The sequence below is a fragment of the Lissotriton helveticus genome, chromosome 9 (assembly GCF_964261635.1).
Source record: "Lissotriton helveticus chromosome 9, aLisHel1.1, whole genome shotgun sequence".
In the NCBI taxonomy this organism is placed as follows: Eukaryota; Metazoa; Chordata; class Amphibia; order Caudata; family Salamandridae; genus Lissotriton; species Lissotriton helveticus.
In genome coordinates this window covers 609,010,800-609,028,498 of record NC_136070.1, presented here as the reverse complement: position 1 = coordinate 609,028,498, position 17,699 = coordinate 609,010,800, and the positions used below count along the sequence as shown (strand labels likewise).

At 48.9% G+C, this 17,699-nt stretch overlaps 1 protein-coding gene across 3 annotated transcripts in view; it reads right to left on the bottom strand.

The window, feature by feature from the left end:
* Positions 1-13,866, bottom strand: part of LOC144781670 (G-protein coupled receptor 4-like) — a 390,377-nt gene extending 376,511 nt beyond the window's left edge. For all 3 annotated transcript variants that reach the window (XM_078660644.1, XM_078660643.1, XM_078660645.1), the window contains exon 1: positions 13,668-13,866. The gene's annotated coding sequence lies outside the window, so the exon portion shown is untranslated. The remainder of the gene's footprint in view (positions 1-13,667) is intronic.
* Between the last annotated feature and the right edge of the window lie 3,833 nt (positions 13,867-17,699).

Sequence of the window (17,699 nt, the reverse complement as noted above, 5' to 3'; positions counted from 1 at the left end):
AGAATTGATTCCAGGGGCCTTAGGATTCTCTATTTTGTTTACTGCAAGCCAGAATATTGTGCTGTTGTTAGTTTTTGCGTCATAAAGCAATTTATCCCATGTTTTTTCTGTGGTTTCCCGTTTTATTCGCCACAAGATCTTATTCTTGCTGGTTTTTAGCTTCCTCAGCTTCATCTCTAAGCTGCTGTTGGGCCTTTTTTCTGGAGTCTGCTGAGTGTTCTGTTAATGTCGCTTTTTACTTGCCTTAATTTGCTGGTTTGGGTTGTCGGTGGGTGGATGTTTTTTATTGTTTAAGGGCCTGGTAAGTAATTCCTTTTGGTTGTTTGATCCATGAATTACTTTTGAAGGAGCATTGGCTTTGCAATTTTTTTTTTTGCATTCTGGGACCTGTAGTCCCTGGTTTATAAAGGAGAAAGTAAAAGAACGAATGGGTCAAGAAAAGGACTGGACACATTTCTCACACAGTAAACATGAGAGACCACATTTGTTTCAAGCTATTCTACAACAAGCAGCAGGATCAAATAAATAACTGAAAACTCATTTATTCTACATCATAATTCGACAATATTCGAGCTCGTATGGATCAGTGAGGAAATTACTTACGAAATCAGGTGATGGAAACATACTTGAGAAATCACACCTCGTCAACAAGTGTTACAAAATGGGGGGAAATAGCTGTTTCCATTGTGTACACTGTCACCATGTTATAAAAACAACAGTAGCAAGTCATTTTGTTCAAAGGTAACACAAACCAAATTTCAGACTATCAGGACTCAGTGAAACAATTAACATCAGAAATATGGAGGACGCATATATAAAACACTGTACAGCTAAAGGGATTCAATGTGAAATTCAACATTGCATGTTTTTAATTAACTGCAAGAATGTGGAATAATGAGAAAAGAAAAGAAATTATTGAATGGATCTTGTGAAATAAAGTACATTAGGGAAGAAAGAATCATACACGGTGGAACTGAATAGCCACGTCCAATGGCAGAATTTTTTTTAATTTTTTTTTTTTTTTTTTTTATAAAGAGTTTTATATAGCGCGAACTAGAGCCGAGACATCAGATATCAGAGCGCTTAACAAGAGCATCAGTTTTGTTACAGAAGAACACATTCATTTTTTTGTTAGGCACAGGGAGAATAAGTGATTTGCCAAGAATCCTTGGATGTTGAGCGTCGTTGCCGAGACTCGTACCAGCTTCCCCAGCATATGTATTTATTCCACAGTAAAAAAAATATATATATACATTTATTTGATCCAGACCTTCCACAAAGAGGTCAATGGTTTTAGAATATCAGTTGATCATAATTCCACTGGCATGTTGTAATGTGGGATGAACTCTGAATTGGGATTGTCTGAACCCGGAGAAATGATTTAAAGTGTGCAAGCCAGACAAATTAGACATATAGACTTGAACTGTTGTCCAAACATTAACAATAGAGCCTCCATTTTGAATGGTGCCTTGGGACTGGTTCTCAGAAGACATGCATACGTTTCTGTGAAAATGGCCACTTAAAAGATAAAATGTTAAGCTCTTGTCTCGCTAAATTGATTATCTAACACAGGTGCAGCAACACGCAAGGCTGCCTTATCTAAGCTATGTATGGTTTGTGACCGTGAACCTTAAAAGAACTGAGAAATAATTGGTTATTTGGCAGCCTACATCCTCCCAGAACGCTAGTTTGCGAGAATAGATAAGAGTTGCGTATGCTTGAAATTATGGCTTCTGCAATATGTAACTAAGGCGCATCCTTCAGGGGAGCAGGGGCAATGTGCATTTAAGATGGCCTTTGCTTCAAATACACCTTGAAATTGAGGTCAAGAGGCAAGCATGGCCCCTCCAGTGTCATCACTGTATATATGCTTTCCTGATAGGTTTATCGTTATCCTTTGAAGTGTAATTACTTCTGTGTGGATTGCATTCCACAACTGTGTGTCATTAACCAGTTAGCCAATATTGTATTGTATTGTAATTCCATTTATGTAGCACTTACTACCCCTGACATAATAGAAGAGAATGTATTTTTCAAACATATATATAGGGCATCACAACTTGGACAAGACCAGACTCTTGGCAGATGGACTCTACATTTCTGACCAGGGCTGAAAGCAAATACAGCTTTGCTTATTTTATATTCATAAACGCGTTTTGACAGTTTTTTTCCTTTTCAGATACTTGCTCTTTAACAAAAGCGAGGGCATTGAGAGCACTTAAGAGAACAGAGAGCTGGTGGGTCGGTTGACATCTGTAACCTCCTTTCAGCCATTCTTATGTTTCAGGCAGCATAGCAGTTCCATGCAGGCTGGGACTTGTAGTTTCACGTTTTGGTGGCTGCGAGTTTGAGCATGGTTAATGCTAGAAACTAGAAAAGCACAGGGCTGCCTGCCTGGCCGTCAGTCATGGCGGGACACGGGGAGCTGCGGGGCACAGTAGCCCATTAGCCCTCTGGCTATAAATTGAGCGCCACAGCTTTTCAGCTGAACGAGGAATGTAAGGCCTCGGCCCCATTCATACGAGGAGACAGAATCCAGTGACGAGTTTACTATTACATTAAACAACAGTCACCGTCTCCCTCTTTCGCAGGGGAGGCTGGACTCTGGTATAACATTTAGAACGAGTTCTTTGTCCAAACTTGCGCTTATATTTTTTGTTCGCTAATACAAAGCATCGCCCCCACCGAAACCTACGGCAGACCTCCCAGACTGTGCCCTGCCAGGCGGAAATTATCCAGGCGACTTGGTATTCGGATACTCGTAACTTACAGTCTAGAATATGACGAACAGACTGCAATTTCCATAAATTAAGTGGTTAAATATCAAACTGTAGCCGATTATTCCTTTACCAAGCCCCCCCTGGAGTGGTCAGCTGGGGGTTCACGCTGGGGGGGGTCGGCACATGCCTGATTTGTTTTGCCCCCGGAAGGCTAATTTCTCCTTCTGTTTTCATTCCAGGCAGGGTCGGCCTCTGGCTGGTGTAATGGTAAAGCGCGGTGTTTGTGCCAGCCTTATATAACGATGCTCCAATTATGCATTACAGCAAATCGCCCTCTGGGGGGCAAGGGGGGGGGGGGGGGGGGGTCCGGTCTCACTCGCATGTTAAGCACCAGATAATCAGAAAGGTAATAATTTTCTTTGGTGTGCCTCCCCCACGAGCGGGCATGGTCCTTTCCCCAGTCAGAGACCTATTAAGTAATTAAATGGTAGCATGATAGCATCTCATGTATCGGTTATTAGCCGAATTCCGAACAAATCCGTAAAAGAGGACTTAACTACATTCCATATACATATGAACGTACCTTTTTAATAGTGTCAACATGAAATATGCTCCAGGTTGCTGTTTACTAGGATAGGAAATGACGAGATAAGTTTCTGAAGCAAGGGCGTTACCCCCTGATAAATATATTTTCTGATCGTTAGTTGGGTTACAAGTGTTTTTAGTCGGGTATGGTGAGGTTGGATTTCACCCTAGATTTTTACGGACAAACGCACACAAACTTTTTTTTTTAGTTATTTTTACAAAATCATGTGGTTTCTCTTACTTAGTACCCTTACACATCTGCATTCCTCTCCCTTGTCGCTGCCCCTTAAGCCACTATCACGCACCCTCCTTGTTGTAAATTTTTTAACTTTAAATGCCAGCCTGATTGTTAAAAAGTCTGAAGCTCAAACATCTCTCTGACCAAGCTCCGCCCCCTGCTCTTCAGGGTGGTGCACCAGCCCATCGTCCTCCCTGGTCGATAAAACGCAGATCATGCAGTCACTCGCCCCAATTCATCAGGCTATCATTTCCCCAAGATTGACAACATTGGTACAACACAGGTGGGTATTATTGACCCGTAATGAGCGCCTAGGAATAAATTGGTTAGTAGGAAACACTACATATGCAAAGTTAGTTTCTCAAACAAGGGCCTTGAGCAAACACTACATCCATAAAGAAGCGCCTGGAAGTTATTTAGTTCACACTGATGGCTATGCGCGAAGCCTTGCTCACAACCCAAGGGCGCAAGTAGTCCTGGTTGAGAGATACCTTGGTGCAACCAAGAGAGACAGCCAGGTGACTTCAAAAAATAAAGCGCAAATCCCACAATTCCCAGGTGAAGAAGCTGAAGCAGTGGAGCTAGTGACCTGGGTAATTCTATTAATAGCAATAAACATCTCCAGTAGTTTCAAGTCCTGCTTTGGTGCCCAAAGCCAAGCAGGTGCTTGTTTGCCATAGTGCGCTAATACTCGGGTCACTGGAATTTTGCAGAAGCAGAGGATACATTTATGTGGCAGGACCGATTCATTATGTGGCAAGAAAAGTCAACTCATGCTGCACATTAAGTGGATGTCTCCTCTATAGAGATCCCAAAAATTGCAAAATATTAAAAGGTTTCTTAGAAAAGAAATGCATGCACATTCATGAGTTCCTTTTGAAAATAGTATTTACTAACAAATAAAGGTTCAAGAACACGAACACATTTTATTAAACACTGTCCATTCTAACTCCCATGGTATAATAAACTCAGTGGTGTAACATGAATTTGAATGGATAATGAAGCAAACGTTTGTGTGCCAAAGAAGCAATCATTGGTTCCTCCAAATTACATTTAAATATGCCAAGATTTCTGTAATGCTATTGATAAAATCCATTCTCCAGCCCATCCTGGGTAATGGTTTCAACTCATTAATACCAAATTAATACATACATTCAGCAATGAACAGAGTGCACTCCCATAAGGTATGCACCTGGTTAGGTCCTCGGGCACCCGTGGTAGTTGGCCACTCCCATGTCCTCGCGACTCTTTAGCCTGAGTAGAGGAGCGAGCTGTGGGTACCACAATGGGCCCACTGCTAGCTTCCCGCCTCGCGAAACTCTTGCGAGGGGTGGAGACAGATAGGGTGGCCACAATTGTCAAGTGTGGCCACACCCGCTGTCGCGCTGATCCAGGGATATTTAGAGCCAGGCCATCTTGCCTTTCCGACTATCACAATAGAGCAGATCTTGGTGTAGGGCTGCACCACCTGTACCCACAGTAAATTGAAAGACTGAGACCAGACATTGTTTCGGTTGAGTGGGATGGTGGTGGGACCCAGACTTGAGGTCTCCCGCTCCAGTCAAAAAATTCAAAGTACCCATTAATCTTATTAAAGTGTGCATGGGGAATGTTTATTTTTTAGCAACTTCTGATCCATTTGTGCTGCATTTTTTAAAATAAAATCTGCAAGATATGCAGAAAAGGTTACTACATCACACTTTTAAAGTGGCGTGTACCAAACAATGCCACTTTCTCACACTTTCTTAAAATAATACATTATAAAAGGCCCACAATTTAAGCTTGTCTTAAAATGCAACAGCTTACACAGTGACAAGGTCTACAGTTATGTGACTGGCCCTGCTACCTTAGTCAGAATGTGACCTTTCATGCATGGGCAGTGAGACAAAGTACTGCATGGGTATACAGTCTGAACCTTCCCGCGGCCGTAAAAAAGACTTTGGTGGTTTGTGTGCATAATTGTCTAGTGGGCCCATTATCATATGTAGGGATATTCCTAATAGGTGGCCCAGATAGTTCTGTGAAAACCAGATGTTTTAGATCCCTGTCGAATAACTTCGTTTCAGATCTTAGATATTTTGCAGTTTGTTTGCTCATTTCTTCAAATGTTTGCAATCAGGGCTTTAACTGGGCCGGGTCCAGCCGGTGCTCAGCACAGGGTTCTAAAAAGCAGCTGCTGGGACGGGTCCCTATCGGGCTCACCATTTTTGGCCTCACCCTCAGGGGGAAAATAAACAAGCATTTACAATGCAACGGTTTCGCCTTTGGAAACGTTAAAGCTATTTGCAATGTAAATGACAATGCCATTTATTTATCTGTTTTCAAAACCAACACATAAATACAAATGTTGTCATTTACAATGCCAATAGCTCAAACTTTTCCAAAGGCGAAACCGTTGCATTGTAAATGCTTGTTTTATATATACTACTACCCAGGTCCTTTGACTTATTGGGTCTACCCCATTGTTTTCAATGACAATCTATATTTGGGCCAAGGGCCCGACAGCTCATAAAACAAAGACGAGGAGTAGGCAATGGTAGTGTATACAACAATTAGGGGTCGGAAATAATAAAATATAAACAAGCAGCGAGGGGGCAATAACATCAAATTAAACGTGTGGTAGGGTGGGCAATGATAACATGCAAGTACGTGTGGAACTGGCAATGATGCCGCATAAAACAATTAGGAATCGGGCAATAATGGCGCATAAATCAAGGAGTCAGTGGGCAATGACATCACATCACAACCGTCATGAGTGGGCGATGACATCACATAAAACAACTGTAGGGAATGGACAATAAAAAGACAAAGCAAGCAATGAGACTACATTGATATCGAAATATAAAGCAAGTAAGGAACATGCAGTGACTCACTAATAGGAATCCGGATTTGGGTTTTGATGTTGCATGAGGCGGGAGGGGCTGGGTACCAAAGTAACAAGAGATGTGTGCTGATCACTCACTGACATCCTGGACCAAACGTAAAGAATGTGAAGTAACAAAAAACACAAACAGAATCTCTTCCCTGGCACTACCATATCAGTGCTGAGGTGGCACTGATGGTACAAGAGAAGATAGTAAGTGGTTGGCACTGGATTCCCCTGAGACTTACCCAGGAGAGGAGGAGAAGAGCACCGGAGAGGAGGAGAAGAGCACCGGAGAGGAGGAGAAGAGCACCAGAGAGGAGGAGAAGAGCACCAGAGAGGAGGAGAAGAGCACCAGAGAGGAGGAGAAGAGCGCCAGAGAGGAGGAGAAGAGCGCCAGAGAGGAGGAGAAGAGCGCCAGAGAGGAGGAGAAGAGCGCCAGAGAGGAGGAGAAGAGCGCCAGAGAGGAGGAGAAGAGCGCCAGAGAGGAGGAGAAGAGCGCCAGAGAGGAGGAGAAGAGCGCCAGAGAGGAGGAGAAGAGCGCCAGAGAGGAGGAGAAGAGCGCCAGAGGGGAGGAGAAGAGCGCCAGAGGGGAGGAGAAGAGCGCCAGAGGGGAGGGGGAGAGCACCAGAGAGGAGGAGAAGAGCGCCAGAGAGGAGGAGAAGAGCACCAGAGAGGAGGAGAAGAGCACCAGAGAGGAGGAGAAGAGCGCCAGAGAGGAGGAGAAGAGCGCCAGAGAGGAGGAGAAGAGCGCCAGAGGGGAGGAGGAGAGCGCCAGAGGGGAGGAGGAGAGCACCAGAGGGGAGGGGGAGAGCACCATAGGGGAGGAGAAGAGCACCAGAGAGGAGGAGAAGAGCGCCAGAGAGGAGGAGAAGAGCGCCAGAGAGGAGGAGAAGAGCGCCAGAGGGGAGGAGAAGAGCGCCAGAGGGGAGGGGGAGAGCACCAGAGAGGAGGAGAAGAGCACCAGAGAGGAGGAGAAGAGCGCCAGAGAGGAGGAGAAGAGCACCAGAGAGGAGGAGAACAGCGCCAGAGGGGAGGGGGAGAGCACCAGAGAGGAGGAGAAGAGCACCAGAGAGGAGGAGAAGAGCGCCAGAGAGGAGGAGAAGAGCGCCAGAGAGGAGGAGAAGAGCGCCAGAGGGGAGGGGGAGAGCACCAGAGAGGAGGAGAAGAGCGCCAGAGAGGAGGAGAAGAGCACCAGAGAGGAGGAGAAGAGCGCCAGAGAGGAGGAGAAGAGCGCCAGAGAGGAGGAGAAGAGCGCCAGAGGGGAGGGGGAGAGCACCAGAGAGGAGGAGAAGAGCACCAGAGAGGAGGAGAAGAGCACCAGAGGGGAGGGGGAGAGCACCATAGGGGAGGAGAAGAGCGCCAGAGAGGAGGAGAAGAGCGCCAGAGAGGAGGAGAAGAGCGCCAGAGAGGAGGAGAAGAGCGCCAGAGGGGAGGAGAAGAGCACCAGAGGGGAGGGGGAGAGCACCATAGGGGAGGAGAAGAGCGCCAGAGAGGAGGAGAAGAGCGCCAGAGAGGAGGAGAAGAGCGCCAGAGGGGAGGAGGAGATAGCCAGAGGGGAGGAGAAGAGCGCCAGACAGGAGGAGAAGAGCATCAGAGAGGAGGAGAAGAGCACCAGAGAGGAGGAGAAGAGCGCCAGAGGGGAGGAGAAGAGCGCCAGAGAGGAGGAGAAGAGCGCCAGAGGGGAGGAGAAGAGCGCCAGAGGGGAGGGGGAGAGCACCAGAGAGGAGGAGAAGAGCACCAGAGAGGAGGAGAAGAGCGCCAGAGAGGAGGAGAAGAGCGCCAGAGAGGAGGAGAAGAGCGCCAGAGAGGAGGAGAAGAGCGCCAGAGGGGAGGGGGAGAGCACCAGAGAGGAGGAGAAGAGCACCAGAAATTATTATTTCATTTGTTCATTTGTTATGTGCCCAGCAGGAATCTAAAATAAGAAAGCCCAGTCCCAACTGCACGTTGTTGCAGATGGAAAGCAGATAACGTCAGTAGTGGCTCGTGTTGGGAGTGCTGTGGTGCCCTCTGTTCAGCCGTATGCCATAGTTTACTACCCCCCACCCTGCTTTTCCCCCGCCCCGCAGCACTCCCACCACCGGCCGCTACTGGGGAAACATATCACTTCTAGCGACGGCATTGGAAGAAAAGGGACCTTACATTGACAATGAAGCTGTGGCCACCTCAAACAAGCCTAGCTGGATACCTCCCCCACCTACAGAGATAATCTTTCATAGGGATAAAAGTGCATGTGAAGGCTTCACACTGATGAAAGATACAAACCAACGACCATCTTCGACATCCAATGGGCTTCACCATTCGTCCATCCAGGCTCATGTGAAACCTGTCCATCCACCCCCGTCTCCCACCCCACACATGCTCTGAAGCTCTCTGTGACTATCCGAGAAGTCATGAAGGCAAAGGATCCGGAGATACCTGTGGTTGCGTATTCTTTGCAGTAGCCTGTGTGTATACAGTTAAAAAAAGGCCTGTTACCTGCCCATGGATTATGCTGCCAGGGTAGAACGAAGAGTAGTCGCTCTTGCATGGAGGGTGCACTTAGGGTGTCCCTCGACAGCAGAGTCCAGCTCTTATGAGTCACAACTGTAAAACGGGTGTAACTACAGTGAACTTACAGGTAAACCAAGAGGCAGCATCTGATTACGAAGTGACACAATACTGCAGATGATCCCTCACTTAAAGGAGACACAATACTCTAAGTAGGGTTTCACTAGAGTGGAATACTTAAGACATCTCTGAGGGTAAGATTTCACCAGAGAAGGGACACCATAGAAGCATCTCGGGCGAATTCCCAAGGGACACAACAAAAAACTTCAAATACGGCTGCCGGCCTGAAGTGCAGGCTCGGTGTAAACACCAATCGTGCCCCGGACGACAATGATGGGAGTTATTTCTTGGCGCTGTGGGCACCAAACCTGCGTGTGAACTACTGTCAGGACCCAGCGCTGCAGTCTGATGTTGGAAAAGTAAACTTCCTGCAGCCTTCTATATCAGGACACCCAGGAGCCGCGGCGGCCAGTGCCATGGTGACTGGGCACGCTCTGAGCACCGTAAACATTGCAACATTTCTGGCCTCAACCAGTCGCTCACGGAGCTCTGCAGCTATGTATATTACTAAGATAGATGCACATGATTTTTGTTTCCTTCTTGAGTGAACGCCAGAAACCGCACTTTACTCCCTTTGTGACGCTGTTACCCCAGATGCCGAGCTACCGTAGACGTATACAGTTTGAAAAACTACCTACAAATGTAATATCTGATGATTATATTCCAAGCCAGCAACTCGTAAAGGCCAGTAGTGCTGGGGTAGCGTTGGTGACATTAGGACCCGTGATTGACACTTCTTTAGCCCTCTGTTGAAATGTATTCATAACAAGAAAATGTCCTGTTCTATCTCCAGCCCACAACCCCCACGTCTCTGTTCAAAATATTGTGTTGCTTTGTAATTCATATTGACGCGTCCAAAGTGCGCAGATATAAATTATTTTGAAAATCAGACATTTACTTTCCGCATTGTACTGTGGATGAATTAATAAAACGCGTCATGTCCCTGGCAAGCTGAGATGTACGGTATTAATAAAACAGTGTCGGTTTAAATGTATGGCTTATGAGGGACGTGTTTCAGTGTTGACTAAAGGCAGGGAAAGAAGGTGGGACCCACGGTGCATGGGGGCACAAGTGGGAGGAGCAGAGAAGGCAGGTGGAGGGCAGCGCTTGGTGAAAAGGGGGACACTGGATGGGAGGGGGGACATCAGCCAAGAATGGAACCCTAAGGAAATGAAGTATGCGACGGCTGGGAATACTGAGGAGGGTGGGGGGTGAAAAGGAAGAAATAAAGGGTGAGTCGCCGAAAAGGGGAAACTGTGTGAGCAAGCGGCGGAAGGAAGAGGGAGCGGGCAGTAAAAGAGATTAGAATGGACGAGGGGGCAGGACGGAGGGCACGGGGCAGAAGGAATCTGAAAGGAAAGAATGAAAAGCAAGAGGAAACAGAGGGCAATCAACAACTAGTAGGGGTGTTAAAGGGTGGCTTGGAAAAGAAGAGGAAAACGAAAGTGCAGGGGGGTGCGAACAAACAGGAGAAGGGTTGAACAGTGAAAAGAATAAATAAAGCAAAAAGGAGCGAATGTGGCGGATAGGAAAGGTGGGAGGAAGGAGGAATGGAAAATGGGAAATAAAAAAAGAAGGAAAGGGTGGGGGTATGAGGAAGAAGGGCATGGGGCAAGGGACTCAATGAGAACGGATGAAAGGGTGGAGGAAAGGTTGACGCGAGAGGGGGAAAGAAGAAAAATCAAGGAAGGCGGAGGGAAGGAAGAGAGATAAGATAGAAATTAGGAACGGCGGGAGAAATAGGGGGAGCGAGGGAAGAAGAGAGGAGTGCGCACAGAAGGAAGGCGCGTTAGTGGAGTTTGGGGAGGAAGGGAGGGCGGAAGCAGGGAAATAAAATAAGTGGATGAGTGAAAGACGGCGAGGCGACTAGAAGGCCGGGCCCGGCTTCCCTCTCACTAACGGCGCAATTAATCATTTTCGCAGAATTTCAATCCTCAGCACAAAAACACACATTCCACATTTTTCCTGTAAAAAAACGCAAATGACCCTTGAATAAATCCACAGTAAAAAAGAAGAAAAAAGCCAAAAGTCCGCAAACGTAAGTTGTTCGAAAGTCGCAACTTCCCCGCAGTCCGATGTCCTGATGTCGGATCCCAAGAGGGTGCGGCCGCTTCGGAGCGGTCACGCATTTCATCCTGAGTCGACGAGAGACGGAGCAGGCGCTCAGGAAGGGCGCTGGAGGCCGCGGGGGACGAGTGGAGGACGGCAGCCAGGGCGGGTGAAGGCAGGTCGGGGAAGGGACGGGCTGGAAACGCCCGGGACGCGGCCTTATATCGGCGCCATCCGCCTCTCTCCTCCTCCATCCCCACCTTTTAATTGATTTGTAATAATTAAGTTGCCTTTGCATCGATGTCTCTCGCTTGGAAAACAAGCATTAACAAGAAACAACGGCACAAAAGGGGGGCAGAGGCTTACCTAAAAGCCTCGGTAGACGCTGCTCAGAAAGCACAGCGTCCTGTAGGGATTCGGGGGCGTGCTCTCCCCTTCCCATTGGCTGGAAGGTAAAATTCCAGCCAATGGGAAGAGGAGAGGGCGTGACTTAAAAAAAGACACGGAAACGCCCCCGAATCGCGTTTTCACGGGGAGAAAGTGATTGACGCAGATGTCTTCCAATGGCTAGCCTCCATTTATGGAGCTAGCCAATGAGAGGCAGAGGCGGTGCCTACATCCCTACTAGAGACAATAGTTTTCGATCTGGGAGTGGCACTGCGTGCCCCTCGCCAGGTCGAAACCTAAAAATATATAATCTTAACTCTGCATCAGTACCACCCTTCACTGCTTTTGATTTAACTTAAAAGAGATTCGTTTTAGTTATTTCACAGTCATCTCATTTCAGAACTGAAACATTTTCAATATTAAATACACAACAAAGCCGTAGTTGTTACTTTATTTTTTTTCTTATGCAAATAACAACCATTCACTAAGCCAATAGCCCTGGCTTGTTGTAGGTGTAATTTTACTTGTTGCACCGTATAACTGGATACAATGACAGAAACAGCAACACACCAGTTGGACAGCACACTATGCTAAGCACAGATTTATAGTTTTTATGTTTTTAAGCCACACCTTTAATGAAATCGGCCACACCCCTTTGAGATCCCCCCAATTTGTTTATCCCACTCAAAGCCCTGTTTGAAATCACTGTTAAAAAATAAACATTAAAATTAGAAAAAACTGTAAACTACTCACAGAATTCTTTGCAATGCCGCCACCTGGCTGAAGTCACGCAGTGACTCCTAACGCCTATTACCAAATGCAGCAAGGATATATGTGGGTTTAGGTTACTAACACAGCATGGCCAGCTTTTCCAGGACCATATAAGACTAGCTGTTCTAGGTCATTCTTTTTTCTTTGCAGTCTGGTACTTAAACTGTTGTTTTGCCCCCTATACACCCAGGAATAGTCTAGAAGTCCCAAAATGCAAAAGGGATAAAAAAAAAAAAAAAAGAAACTGAGTTAAGCAGCTAGTCACGCCTGGACCAGGAAAACGTAATGGCAGCTGCACAAGCACGAACAGAGGAACCTCCGGAAAGGTGTGTGAGGGAACAGACATCTAAGCACCACGAAACAGAAGGGTTACTGAGAGATGGGGAGGGGGTGTACTGGATGCTGACTGCAACCCTTACAGCAGGACTTGAAAGTTGTAGCTGAACTAAGGGAAATATGCAAGTGAAGGGGCACAGACCTTCTATTTTAATGACATTGTTTTATACACATTCAGTAATGTTGAAATTGCACATTTCTCGTTATTTTTAGCATCAGTCTAACAATCATTAATATTTTTCATGATAGTTTTAACCAATTTTACCTCATTGTCATCAAGAAAATATTTCCACAGACTTTCGCATCGATTTGGACTGCCTTCTGTGACAGCTAACTCCTCCCTCCGGGTCTTCGTTTTTTTTTAGCTAATACCAAATTGCATTCTGGAACCTGAAGTTTCCCTTATCCCAACGTCCGAGAGTGCCCCCTTTAGCCAGTCCTAGCATTTCATTCAACAGCACTTTGTATCCCGAGAGTTCTAAATCGTTACTCACAAAGGAAAGTGCAACAAGTCCCACAATGCAAAGCATTCTTAACAAAAAATGTAAGAGTGGCTAGTGGTGTCATGCATTACATTGACCTCTTGGTTTACATCTAGCGCTTAGAAGCGACTGAGCTGGCCGTGTGTCTTGTACAACCCCCAACACACACACTTTTCTGTAAGTAATTCCAGTAATGCTCCTCACCGCATGCCGGTCTACAGTTCAAGAGAATGTGGCACACCCAAAAGAAAAATGTGGATAATTCGGATCCAGCGACCTCTGGAGAAAGTAACATTTTCCAACAGGGGAGGAGACTGTGTTATCTTCAACACAACTTTTACTAGCCACACGTGCCGCGCAGTAGCTACAATCAGTGTGGTCACCAGGTCACCGCCGGAGCCACCCGGCACTTTAACATCCCAAATTCGATTCCCAGATAAGCCGCACTTCCACTCCAGTCGTCTACAAACACGTGTGTCAACACCGGAGCCGGATTAAAAAAAATCTTCCTCTTACTCCGATGAAAGCACTTATATTACATTACTTTCTTTCCAGTTGCACCCCATTCTTCACCGAGCTCACACGTATTTTAAAATGCAATATCACACCCCAAGAATAATCCCTACCTTATGTCTGTGCTGGTCCCGCTCTCCTGTTTCCCTATAAACCCGAAAAACCCCATTCCTTCTCTTTAAACCTGCCTTCCCGCTGGTGTATGCTGTGATTGGACACCGACGGGGCTGCGTCTGGGGGTGGACCCTCCCACCTTCCGTAGCCCCGGGAGCTCCCAGCTCGGCAGTGTCAGGGGCTGCAGACAGCTCGCATGCTCCACGAAAGATGTGCGGCCTCGAAAGGCTGTGAGAGGTTTCATAGGTGCTGTTAGGGCTGGTTTTATTGAATGCAGATGCGCCAAAGGCAGTGAAGGGGGTTGCTAAGTCACCTCGATAAAGTAAGTGTCTGAAACTCTGAAGGAGGTTTATTGCAGGGCTCTAAGGGATGAGAAAACTGGAGAGTGTCTCAAAGGGGCGTGGCCAATGTAATTAAGGGCGTGGCATAAGAACACGTAAACTAAAAATCTGTGCTTAGCATAGTGTGCCGCCCGACTTGTATTTTGCTGTTTCTGTCAGTGCATCTAGATATATGATGCAGCAAGTAACATCAAAGTCAGGACTATTGGCTTTATCAGTGGTTGTTTGTTGCATGTGACACCAGACAATGTTGCTGCTACTGAGTTTCAAAAAGAGAAGGGAAATCCAGAGAGAAAATGGCTCTCTTTAAAGCATTTCCCTTCCCTTAAAAAGCTTACCTGGCATGATGTCATGCTGTTACTTCTCCACTAGTGAGAAGTGAGCAGTGCACATCGATGTGCCTGCTGTCACTGCAGTCGGGGAAAAAACAGACTTCCTGTGCCAGGGCACAAAACAGTGCCCGGTAGGGACCCATTTCGAGGCCCAGGGCTCGAGTCGGGGTACCACGCGGGTGGACGGCGTCTGCCCGCTTATTTTACCGGCAGCTCTATAATTGGAGCAAATGGAGCCATACATTCACTCTTTGGCCTCTCTGGGGCGAGATCGGAGCCCATTCAGAACGCTGCTCACGCGCTGCCTTCTCTGATGCAATCGCATCTAAGGGGTGAGCGAGGGGAGGCAATAAGTCTGATAGGCGTCACTTCCTGTTGTGACGTCAGCGTCCCCCCACTTCCCTTTTTAGGTCTCGACTATTCTATCCCCTTAGGGATTGAATAGGCGAGATTATAGTAAGCAGTCCGAAAAGTTTACCTAGCCTGCGGATCGCGTACAGTTCATGTGAGGGAGATGCGTGCACATCAAACATCATCGGCCTCGGCATCAGACTTCAAAGGAAGCCGCTCGCACAACACCATTTGTCTGAGCCTCGGCATCAGACTTCAAAGGAATCCGCTCCCAAGCCGTTCCCCCGCCCCCCCATCAGACTTCAACGGAATGCGCTCCCGCTCCCCTGTCCCCCCGCCACAGCAATGCCGAGAGCTTATTTTTTTTTGCATCCATTTCGCAGGGAAGCCGTGTTTTGTTCAGCGTTCTCTGCACCTTTCTCGTTTTTTTTTTCTGGACGAAAGTGAAAGCCTACCGTGCTTGTTTACATTAGCCTTGCTCCTCAAATGCTGTTGCTGGGTTGCCATCTCAGTATGGACACTCAGCTTGAAAACACTTGACTTGCTAGCTGCAATTCTACATCCGCTATGCTTTGCCTCTAGACACGTTGACCCCTCGCAGACTGTGCTGACTCTGCCCCTCCTGATTCTGAAACTGACCAACGCAGTCACGACACAGTCTCTTCTCTCTGTCTTATAATGTCTGCCCTGCCAGCATTTACTTCGGACCCTCACCCTCATGCCTCCTCAACCTCACACACCCTCACATCCTCTCACCCTCACACCCCCTCACCCTCACACCCCCTCACCCTCACACCCGCTCACCCTCACCCCCACACACCTCCTCACTTTCACACCCTCACTCTCACACCCCCTCACCCTCACACAACCTCTCACCCTCACAAACCCTCTCACCCTCACACCCCCTCTCACCCCCACGCCCCCTCACATCCTCTAACCCTCAAATCCCCTCACCCTCCCTCACACCCTCACCATCCCTCAAACCCCATCACCCTCACACCCCTCACCCCCTCACCCCCACTCACCCTCTCACCCACCCTCACCCACCCTCTCACCCTCACACACCCTTTCACCCTCACACACCCTTTCACCCTCACACACCCTTTCACCCTCACACACCCTCTCACCCTCACACACCTCCCCACCCCCTCACTCTCACACTCCCTCACCCTCACACCACCTCATCCTCACCCTCACACACCCTCACCCTCACACACCCTCACTCACCCTCACACACCCTCTCACCCGCACACACCATCTCACCCTCACACACCCTCTCACCCTCACACACCCTCTCACCCTCACACACCCGTTCACCCTCACACCCCCTCACATCCCCTAACCCTCACCTCCCCTCACCCTCACACCCCCTCACCCTCCCTCACATCCTCACCCTCACACCCTCTCACCCCTCACACACCCCCTCTCTCACCCACCCTCTCACCCTCACACACCCTTTCACCCCCTTTCACCCTCACACACCCTCTCACCCTCACACACCCTCTCAGCCACCCTCACCCTCACACCCCTCACACCTCCTCACCCTCACCCCCTCACCCTCACCCTCACCCCCACACCCCCTCACCCTCACACCCCCTCACCCTCACATCCTCACACCCCCTCACTCTCGCACCCCCTCACCCTCACACCCCCTCACCCTTACCCTCACACCCCCCACCCTCACACACCCTTTCGCCCTCACACCCCCTCTCGCCCTCACACCCCCTCACACACCCTCACCCTCACACTCCTCACCCTCACACCCCCTCACCCTCACACCCCCTCACCCTCACACACCCTCACCCCCTCACCCTCACACACACCCTCACACACCCTCTCACCCTTACACCCCCTCACCCTCACACCCCCTTACCCTCACACCCCCTCACCCTCACCCTCACACCCCCTCACCCTCACCCCCTCACCCCGTCACACTCACCCTCCGTCACCCTCACATCCCCTCACACCCCCCCACCCTCACACCCTCTCACCCTCGCCCCCCTCACCCTCGCAACCCCACACCCTCACACTCCCTCACCCCCACACCCTCGCACCCTTCACCCTCACACACCGCCTCACCCCCACACCCCCTCACCCCATCACTCTCACACCCCATCACTCTCACACCCCATCACTCTCACACCCCCTCACTCTCACACCCCCTCACTCTCACACCCCCTCACCCTCACACCCCCTCACCCTCACATACCTGCACCCTCACACACCCTGACACACCCTCACACACCCTCACCCTCACACACCCTTACATACCCTCACTCACCCTCACACACCCTCACACCCCCAGTCACCCTCGCACCCCCTCACCCTCTCACCCTCACACACCCTCACTCACCCTCACACCTCCTCACCCTCACACCTCCTCACATCCCTCACCCTCACACCCCCTCACCCTCACACACACCCTCACCCTCACACACCCCTCACCCTCACACACATCCTCACTCACCCTCACACACACCCTCACTCACCCTCTCACCCTCTCACCCTCACACATCCTTTCACCCTCACACACCCTCTCACCCTCACACCCCCTCACCCACCCCCACCCTCACCCACCCTCACCCTCACACCCCTCACACCCCTCACCTTACACCCCTCACACCACCTCACACCCTCACCCCCCTCACCCTCACCCCCCTTACCCTCACCCCCCCTCACTCACACCCCCTCACCCTCACACCCCCTCACCCTCACAACCCTCTCACCCTCACCCTCACACCCCATCACACCCCCTCACTCACCCTCACACACACTCACACACCCTCACCAGCATAGCATAACAAAACATAGCATAGCATAACAAAACACAGCATAGCATAACAAAAAAAGCAATGGATAGCAAAACACACCCCCTCATACACCACCACCCTTACACACCCTCTCACACATGGTTGAATGGTTGCACAGATTGATGCTGTGGTGGCGCTGAGTGATGTTTTGGTGGTGACGAGTGATGCTGTGGTTTTCAGTGATGCTGTGGTAGCGC